Raw genomic sequence first — 11180 nt, 5'->3', positions numbered from 1 at the left:
TGCCTTGTAGGGGTGAAGCCAACTCTTGAACATTTCTATGAGTTACTCAAGCAAAAAGAGCCTCATGTATTTCTTCTTTCTCATTATATAGTTTTCTCCAAAAGAGCTCAAACAAGATATTCATCTTGTTCTTTTCTTTCCTCATTTCCACCCAAAGGCAGTCAAGAAACCAGCTTCTTAGCTCTCCCTGAAGTGGAAAGCAAGTATACATGTCTAAATGCCTTGTCCTGTGTATTCTGGAAAAAGCTGTATCTGTGTCCCTATTCCAGGTCCCTGATTTGTTCCATCAGGACTTCATGGCACCTATTATGTCATGGTTTTGCGCATATGAAGACATTGAGTTTTCCTGTTTATTCAACATATTACTGATATTTGCACGTAGCTATTTTGGATATGCAGCTGTTTGCCCTATTACTCTCTCTGGTCTTTCTTGTGCTTCTTGCTAACCATTTCCCTATGGAGATTGTTAACAAAGTACTAATTACTGCCAAGCAAAGCGTATAGTGGTGGCTTTGTGATGTAGATACTGGTCAGCCAGGAACTTGACTGAGACTCCAAATTACTGTAATTCCCATCTATCTCTGGACAGACTCCAGATAGTAACAGCTTTCAGTCTCTGCCAACCTGGTTTGGAGCAGTTTGCCTGTGTGTGATTTTGCATGTCTGTCAGCCAAATCAGAGAGCCAGGGCAAAAATCTAGTACTTAGAGGGTGTTTGATACCCGTGGGAGCTCTCTGGGTCGGGAAACCAATGACTAATTTATAACAGATCAGGGGAAAAAAAAAGGATAGAAATAATATGGCTAGCATTTTAGTTACAAATACAATTGTAATTAAATGCAAATTACTAATGTAAATCAGAAAGATTTTTTTTTTGCCTAAGTGTTCCCTGACAGTCGTAATAAAGATTAAAGCTGAGCTGGAGTTGCTTATACAAAATGTGAGAAGGAGCTGCAGCCTCTCCTGACATGTGATATGGTTCTCAATGAAGTGTCACGTTGTTGGTTTTACAGAGCAGGCAATGTGCAGCCTAGGTGGGAAATCACAGCTGGAGAAGCTGCCACCGAGATGTCTTTCACTTCCCTCAATCAGAGACTAACACCAAAAGCACTGAAAAAATTATGATCCATTACAGAGCATTAACAACAGATCCCTTAGAGCCCTGCCCCATACACATTTATATATACACGTAGCTTTCCTTTGTATACCCTAGACATACTCTTCTTTATTATTTAGTTCAGCATACTTAATAATTAATACACTATAATTAATAACATAATAATATAATTCATACACTATAAGGAGGAAGATGATAAAGATCATCAGAAACACTGTCAGTTGTTACAAATGACAAATATGCGACAAAACTGAAAATCCTATTTGTGGTTTGTGTGAGTTAATTTGTGACTGGATTTTGTTTGTGTACCAACTTCTCTGTTCCTGATTATTGGGAATGTTTGTGCATTTTCAGATAAAGACAGACTTATGCTCATCTATTGCTTTAAAGATATTGCAAGGAGTTGAGTAGGAAGCCCATTCTGGACCAGACAGCTAGAATGTTCTGAACTACATGTTCAGAAGACAAATGAGTGAGAATTCCTATTTGTTTTCATTTCACACAGCAGGTCACTCATAATCATGCACAAAATACCATTATGAACTATGACCAGTAATAATCCAAATTTACCAAGTGTAAGAGAAAAGCCAGTATAAGCACTCCCTGTTCAACAAATCCCTCCCCCTAAATTCACCTTCTCAAAAATCTCAAGTCTACAAAAAACCCTTGCAAAAATCTTGGAATCTAGTGCACCAAAGCAAAGCAATAGTCATGAGCCCTTTACTAATAATGACCTGTCCTAAGCCTTTAGCTAGGCATATCCAGAAACCATTAGCTTCTGAATGCCTGCTTATCTCAGCTGTTGGGTACAAGCACAGGCACTAGTTTTTGAGATACTTGTGGTAAGGCCAAAATCATAAAATACCTCACATCCAAGCCTTGAACTACACCTGAATAGAAGTGGCAAACTAGCACTGTTTACAGAGCCATGTCTTCCTTGTACACACAAGTACTGAGTGCTAAAAATTGATAATTTCAGTTTTAGATGGACAGAGGAACTTCTTAAATGCCTGAGAAGCTCTCCGAACTAGCTGATCTACCCCAGACACTGGGCAACTCAGAGCAGGGTGCACGGTACATGCCTTTAGTGTAATGCGCAGAATGAGCCTTTTTTTTCCCCTCCAGCATTTTAGTCAAGCTAATATCTAATTAGAACTGAAAACCTCGTGTGCTTTTTGCTGCTGCTATGACAGTTCCTAAAAGCATTTCATGGACATCAATTGTGTGTGGTGGTTTTGCACTAAGCTCCCCAGCTACTGAAGGAGAAAATAGGGACAACATGAACTCTGTTTTATTATTGCACAGTACAGATAATGATACACTAACCATATCAAAAGGAGCTTTGTAATTATTGGCTCAGGAGCTCTTGTGGTTATTTTACATTTAACCCACATACCAATTTGGTGTCTGCTGGCACATGGTGGCCATATGCAGGGCAGAAAGCATTACTGCCTACCACAAGAGAACATAATCTGGAGAGCGGAGGCATTTTCATGTGTTGAACAAAGTTCCACCCACATCATAAACTGGTCATTCTGCCACATCATAAGCTGCAGAAAAAAATCACATAAATCTTCACAGACACTCTACAAGACTTCAATCGCAGACTCTGTCTTTTGTGCAGCCCATGAATGCACTGCTGATGCTTTAGAATAACAAGTAATCATCATATATCTGCTAGCAATACATTTTGTCATGTAATACTACTATTTATTGTTGGAGCAGTGTTGAAAGGCACACAAACTATTTTCCTGTTATGAAAAATGTTAATGAGACATATTATTGCCTGATGAAGATGGGCAAAGAAAACCACGGAAATTTATGCAAGATGAGAATCCATAGGGGTTATTTGTAGTTGCATCTTTTCACCTGTCAACTTTTGGGGAGCAAAGTTTAAAAATGTGTGAAGAAGTTATGCATATATATATATATATGTATGCAACTTTGTGTTGATTATTCTATATTAGCATATACAAAAATATTTCTGTGGACAAAACACTCTTGTCTGTCCACCCACATAAGTGTGTTTGTATTTTCTTTATGTATGCTCCTCTGCCTGTGTGTTTGTTGGGAAGGGGTGCTGTAGAACTTGTACCCAGGTCCTACATGCTTACTAACATCTTGGGCAAGTTTTATGATTGTTTTTCTAAGTGGAGACTGAAAAGGAGACAAAAGAATTGACCTGAAACAAAATTCTCAGCTGTCTCATTGGTTTTGTACTACCTTATAGCATAAACGGCAAGGGAACTTAAACACATGGAAGGGGGGATTTTGTTTGCATTGCCTAAACAAATATTTTTTTTAATAGTACAAAAATAGGTGGAACAGGAAGATAGGCAGGACCAATGTAGAAGAAAAGCATGTTTGTGCCCAATTCACCGGAAAGACTGTTAAAGAACATTTTATCATAATGAAAATATTACCCTTGGAATGCCAGCAAGATCAATGTCAATTTAAGTTGCCTGTCCTTTTTACGACCAGTCACAAAAGTTAGGCTTGTCCTAGAGTTATTGTGACTAGCTGATTTTTTTATTTCAGAAAATGTTCTCTTTCATTCATGAATCAATAGCTCTTTGCTAGTCCTGGCTTTGCTCCTTGCTCTTCTCTGACGGCCCTTGCTAAGGGCTGTTGCTAAGGGCCAGAGGAAGTGTCCCGTTGCATTCAGCTGAGAAATCGGGGAGGAAAAGCACACCGCATTTCTGTGAGGTGCAAATGAAGCACATTTCCCACTGCTGTTCTGCAACATAGGAAAAATGATTCTAGCTGGAACAAGCTGCTCATGATTAGGACCCCCACGTGTTTCAGAATTTTGACAGGCTATTCCTAAACTCATAAAATTAGCAGAGTGCCATGGTGGGATCTAGAGAGCAACATTTTTCTTACAGTACAGGACTCCAGGCAATCAATTTCAAAAGGAAACTTTTATAAAGTTTTCCTCCTTCTCTTAATGAAGTTGACAGAAATCTTCCTTTCTGTCCTTTCTCATTTTGATGAGAAAAAAAAAAAAAATCCTTTAGTCAGACAGCTTGTAACTCCTTTATTTGGAAACAGCTGAGTTGGGCATATATAAATTTGCCAGAAGTTTTATAGCCAACAAACTAATAAATCTAGTGAAATTCTCTATTTAATGATAGGGAATTTAGCTGGAGGAAACAGAAAACTTCAGACCCCTGGAATATACCTCATTTAATTTCTAATGTATTTCATTTTAAATATACCGTTCCGTTATTCAGATTATTTATTTAAATACATTTCATGGTGTGTTGTACAGCTAGCTTTGACAAAATCATATATTTCTCATAAAAAGACATACTCTAATTGTGTCTTACTGTGCCTAGGAAGTCCTGTGCAGCAATTCCATCACTCTTCCAAGTGACTCTATTAATAACTAATCACTGCATCAATTAGTGTTTTTACTAAAGAGTTACTTACCCTCCAGCACAGGAGAAATACAGCTCTTTGGGAAGTTGTATGCAGGGGAACCTGCGCTGTCCAGGTTTCTCATGCACGTGAGCTTGGGATCAAACAGCCTGCTCTATAGAGGTCACGCGCGCATTGATAAGGAACCACAGCCAGGGTTATATGATCGACATAAACTCGAATACATACTCCAGTTGCATCAGGCAAGCCCATTTGGTTGCACACGCGCTACCCCATCCAAAGGCTGAATGTTTTGTGTGTATGCCTACTGCCTGTAGGTTACAGGGCTAATGAGCCTGTCTCATCTCCTCTCAACAATCTGTGCTGGAGTTGGAATATATTTCCTGTGGTTCATCAGAAGAACTGGCAAGCAAACAAGGCTGATAGATGTAGTTCAGACTTGTGAGGATTTCCTGGTAAGACTGTTTTTTCCCTGTTCAACCAATTATGAAAATAATGGTAGATATGAATACCCATTTCCCTTTGTTTGCAGTTGCAAAAGTTTGGCATTCACTGAAGTTTCCTGGTGGTGTAGAAAGCCAGAGGAGTAATGGGTTGCCGTAATGGTCTGGCCTGAAGATCCTTCCTGTGGACCTAGCAGATGGTGATTTGAATTATGTGTCCTGCAAGATGAAAGCCATAAATCAGACCCGGGCAGAGGTGAAAGTCTAAGTGATTGTTAATGTTCTGAACCTAAGGTGCCAAACTTCGTTTCGTCTCTTCAAGATTTGGACAGGACAAAGATACTTTCTCTTCTTTAGAATAAGGAAATAGTGGAAGCGGAAACTTTTGAACTGTATTCTTTAGAAACTCTCAGGAGGTGCGATGAGTGCACTTCCTCTTTCAAGACTGTTAGGAAAAGCCACAGTGTTCTGGAGCAGGTACAGATGGCCTCTGACGGCTGGTTGTATGATGCTTATTTCAGTGGGATTCTGAGACATCATACCCAGCCTGTTACCTCTGAGACAGAAGCTGATGTTTTAAATACGAACATGGTGCTAGGTACCTTCTGGAGTAGCCAGGCTGCATCGTGGATGAATACTGAAGCTGCCGAGTGTTTGGCACAGTGGCAGTCTCCGAGGGAGCTAGAACTGGAATGACCCAGAAAAGCCCACAGCTCTGGGATTCAGCGGGAAGTGTAGCATCTCTCCCACCCCCAAGCTAACTAAAGCCTTTCCATTAGAGCAGGTCTTTCCTAATCACATGCCCCTGTGTCATAGGATTGTTTGATAATTTGTGACGTACGTGTTTGTGGAGACCAAGGAAAGGGCTTTTCTGCTAGAGATTCAGTTCCTTTTCCTTGAATAACTGTATCTTCTCCAAAGTCATGCTTTGAAGTAGATAGTAGAAATGAAATAAATGTGGTAGAGATGTTCTGATTTTTATCAAGTAAGTGTTCACTGGATATTTCTAAGTCAAATATTATTTTTTTAAAATATTTGTAAATAGTAGTTACCTACCTAGGATTTTATTGCTTTGGATACTTAGCAAGTAAGTTTCAGTTAATATTTGTGCTTGTGCCTTCAGCAGTGAGCTGCATATAAGACCCTAAAAATTAAAAAAAAAAAAGAAAAAAGAAGCGATTTGCCAGGCAAACAGTTTGGAGGAGGATAAGAAAAACTGTCACACATGTTTTTTCCACCACCCTCTATCTTCTTTGGTTATCCAGTATGTAAGAAGAGTTTTCTTTTTCCAAATGCTTACCAAACTTCCCTACGAGACTAGTATCTGCAAACGACACCACTTTTGCCTCTTTATTAAAAAGGCCCAGAGAAAATGCATGTGCAGGGAGGAGGGTGTGACTTTCTTTAATATTCTTTGTGGTCTCAGTTAGTCTGCAGTCACCAGTTGCATTACTGACATTTATTCATTACATTTTGCCACAAGAATTCTTTCCCTCAGCCTTCAAGGTCACCAACTGTGATTTGCTAGGCTTCAGAAAAAGCTGCAACTAAATACTGAGGCCACAGACAGATACCCACTGGAGAAATAGCAGTGATGGTGTAAGACTTTACAGCTTTCACTACAGGACTGGTCTATGCAAGTGCTTCTCTCCATCACTGTGAACACAACTGGGTTAGTCTGAACTACCAAAGCAGGGCAGATAGAAGAAGCCCGTAACTTCATGAATGCCCCAGCCATTTCTGCAAGAAGCATTTGACTACAGCCTGAATGGTTCTTATTCTAGTTATTTGCCTTCTTTTCACATTGTTGCAGTCAGAAGATTGTTAAGTGCCTTTTTAGGACAGGTTTGAGTTCAGTGAGACTACTTACATAAGTAGCTGTTCACCAACTTGAGCAGTATGACCCTTGGTTTCCATTTCTAGGACACATCGTTCAAGAAAGTTGGGCCTGTTACATCAATAACCTCCTGGTTGCTACGTCGCAGTCCCGGTCCTGCAGAGTCTGCCGATGAGCTTCAGCACAATCCCCATTAATTATAAACTGATTAAATCATGGCTTGTGGCAGATGGTACAGAATTTGGTTGTTTATTTATTTCTGGCTGATGTTTTTTGTATCAGAAGTTTCTACTGCCCTAAAAATGAAAGGTTAAATTCCTTCAAGTCTTTGTCCTAGATAACGCCATGCCACTTTATTTGCACTCTGTAGAGGATCGTATGTGTATCCCTTTGTAAATGCCATTCCAATAATTCTCCCTTGCATGATTTTTTTCTGAAGGACTCCAAAGTAAATCTTGGTGGGAATTTTCCCACAATATATTTGTTTGCATCCGAAAACGCTGACTTGCTGAAACGGAACCTTTTTGTGGGAAAGTATTTGTTCCAGTAAGAAGGCTTCTGAGATTCAGAAGTGAATTTCTGGAAAAAAAAAATTGAAAGACAAACTTTCCTTTCTTTTCCTCAAAATAGATGGCTGCTCAGTGTTCAGGGGTTCCCTGGGGGATATGGGCAAGAGAGGTTCAAATCCCATTGATTCAGCATGTTAGCCTGTTTCTGGGCCAGCTATGCAAAGCCGAACAGCTACAGACAAAGTAAAAGGGAGTTTTCACACTGGATTCTGTCTTTTACGCCCGTTTCAGCAATTTTTCAGGAAGGTCCTAATTTCATTTTAATGCACAACAAAAGCAAATTTTGAAATTCCTACTGTTTTCCAAAATACTAATGTTTTGCAGATACTCTTACATTAACCCAGCAGTGATCACCTTGCAGATCCATTTGTATCTTCTTAAAAATGCAGATAACAGAGTCACTCCATTTGGGATCTATAACTCATAGGGAATCCTGCTGAATCTTTGTGGGCTTTTAGGAGACATCTAGGCGTTGTTTCTGCAAACTTCTAAACTATGAGGTGCTATGAGCAAACTTGCATTAGTTACTTAACTAATGGAGCTATTAATACAGTTGATGCCAGCACATTACAAATTGATAAAGTTTTATTAAAGTCAAGAAAGATTTCCACTGGACTTGAATGAAAGTTCATTACATGATGTCCTTGCATCTTGAAGTTTTAATCTGACACTTGATCTTGTTTTGTGATGTTCAGATTCTACCAAAATTATATTTATATCAATCACTTTTCTCTAAAATTACCGAAAGAGGTATCGACTTTGTCTACTTTTCAGACAGACGGTGAAAAGTCAGGAAACCTGGATTCTTCTCTCTGACTTACGACTGACTTGCTTAGACTATCTATCATTATTTATTAACTTCAGCAAATAATTTTATGATTCTAAGATGCAAGGAAATTTAAGCACTAGAAAATATAACATTTTGGTAAAATACTGCATAAGAGTGCTCATAACCTTAATTTACTCAATGGCAATTTCACAATTAGGACATTATAATGCAGTTTTAATGCACATTTATTATAGTAATGAAGTACAGAATTACATAGATATAATGCAAATCACATTTAATCAAGAGCAATCTCAGATAATAACCAACTAAGAATTAGAATGATACGCCACTGAGTTTATACATATCATTTTTCGTTTATCAATAAGTAATGCTACAAATTGTCATAACATAAATTGTTTACATTTGTTTTAAAACGTTCTATAATATTGATTGATGTTTATGACTGAGTTTTTACTTATTGTATGATCACCATAAAAGTTCTCCCACTAATGAGATAATTAATTTTCCATCCTGTGCAACTCCAGTTTCAAATTGGTTTAAAATACTAATTCTTATAATGTACTAATTGTTTCAAAATGGAAAACCCCACCCCACCCCCAAAAATTTACTATTTCATAGAGCTGGCAGAGGAGGACCCTTGGAGAAAGAGTCTTCTGTTCATAAAAGCAAATTCTATCATAAAACTCCCCCTTCTTTTAAGTTAAGGCTAACATTCTGTGAAATATCGTTCTTCCTTACTTCACAAAAAAGTCACAGCTTGGTCCTCTGTATCATGTGCTTTTGCTTTGTCTTGTGCAGAAACCACCTTCCTGAATCTTCTTAGTTGGAAGCATGCTGCCAAAGCAGATGGATTCTTAAAGTAAAGGCAACCCTAATTATTATTCTTTAATCTTCAGCTATGAGTTTTACCTTATAATTTAAATTGGAGCAATACTTTTATTGCAGTTTATCATACTTAACTGGGAAAAACATTCTAGAATTAAATAAAATTATATTATTTAAAATTTTTAGTATATTCATATCATATTATTTAGTATTTTTAATATATTTTACGTTGTATGTTATTACACTGCTATTTTTTAAACTATACCTAAAATACATTAGGACATAGTGCATGTCTTGAGGTATGCTTTTAGGAGTGGTAAGTGCATACGTTCCCAGAAACTGGTGATACTAAGTATTACTACCATTCCTTTTGCATTTGATTTCTTAATGAACTTTTTAAAAATGTTAAAATGAACAGACTTCTATAAGGAAAAAAAAAACCTCCATGCTTGAGAGCAACAAATACTTCTTCAAAACAGTGAAACATCTAAGCATACTAGAAGTCAGCAGTCAGTGACTGAAGAAAATCAACCAACTTTTGAGAAACCCCAGTTTAGTATGCATCTGTAGGTAGCAGTATTTTACATTTGGAAGCCTTCGACATGAGTCATGATCTAAACCTGAGTTGTAACTGAAAGACATTACCGCTCGAGTCCTGCATGCCTCCCCAGCCACGACTGCCAAATCAAAGTCTCCAACTCAGTGCGAATGGTGGAAGAATAAATACCTTTGCCTTTTTACTGAACATGAGGGCCCCCGTTGCATCTCTAAATGCACGTTATTCAGCGCAAAACGTCATAACATTCACAAACATAATACTCACTCCTCTGCCCATTGTATAGATCTGTACTCACTGCTGCAGTGAGAGTTTCTGGTAGATGAGAAATAGCCTCCGACAAAACCAGAAGATAAAATTATTAAGTAAAGATAAAGCCGTATCAAGCCTCTCCAGAGCTGTGAAACAATAGCTAGCTTACGCTAATCTTGACTCTGAGCCTGAGAATGCAGTGGTTTCACATGTCATTTCAAGAGGCACTTTTGTTAAATTTTAAGGCATGATGCAACGGTTTAAAAAGCGGATAATGTATCATGGAGAACATTCTGGCTGAAATCCCAGGTCCATTAAAATCAATGGGTGTTTTAACTCTGGTTTTCTGTCATACATTCGTTATTTCTCCTCCCTCATTCTTTTCACTTATACTCGTTTTATGATACTCATCGATACATGGCACTGTATTGGAGTTCATTAAAGCACTGCATGTTTCATTACATAATCAGATCCCAAGTTTGCACCAAACAACGGAAAATGATTTTTTATTTGCAGAAACAAAAATTACTAATTTTTCCTCACAACTGTTGTTTGATAGACATTTGATGGGTAAAGGGAAGAGGGGCTTTATTAAGCTCAATAAGTGGATTGTACGCCTGAGGCATGCTTTTTTGTGTATGTCGCCTGCAATATGTGACATTCTGTTGGATATGACTTTAAAGCAACTGTGTGCCCTGCTGCAAGTTAAACACTAGAACATAAACACCTACATTAAATCTGAAACAGACAATAAAATAAGAAAACACATTTCCATTTTCTGACTGACCTCAATCTCCGAATGAGGACCCCTGCATGTTACATTAGCAGGCTGGGCTCCATTACACTGCCGCACGGTCTGCTCAATCTACTGAAATATTGATTTTTTTTTCAGAGCATACACACTGTAAAATCAATATTCCCGTACACGCAGACTAGTGGCAACAGCATAGCTGAGGCCAACTCCGTGGCCTGTGCTGAGGGAGCAGGGATAGAGGGGGAACGAGAAGATGGGAAATAACACTACACATGGGCAACTGCAGCGGAATGAACGGGGCTGAAGACTGAACTGCACGGTGAAGGTGCAGACAAGGAGGGAGGAACGTGCTTCATAAACAGAACGGAAAGGCTCAGGAGAGACTTGCCATTTCAGGTTCTGCAGACAAAGGAGCTGAAGGAGACAAAATTTAAGTATTCAGAGGTAAGAGATTCTCCTGAGGTTCTCCTTCCCCACACACTACATTTTTAAGTCAGACGGTTTAAATAAAAAAACCCAGCCTATATAAACTAAAAAAAGAGAAAACATTTCACAGCCTTTTTCAGTTTATTTCCCTTTCAGGTACCGAAACGACAGCCACAGGTTTGGATTAACAGCTATCGCCGCGACCCTGCAACGCCGAGGGCCGTGGGCGTG

This window comes from Buteo buteo, chromosome 2, assembly GCF_964188355.1.
Source record: "Buteo buteo chromosome 2, bButBut1.hap1.1, whole genome shotgun sequence".
Classification (NCBI taxonomy): Eukaryota; Metazoa; Chordata; class Aves; order Accipitriformes; family Accipitridae; genus Buteo; species Buteo buteo.
This window is presented reverse-complemented; position numbering follows the sequence as displayed.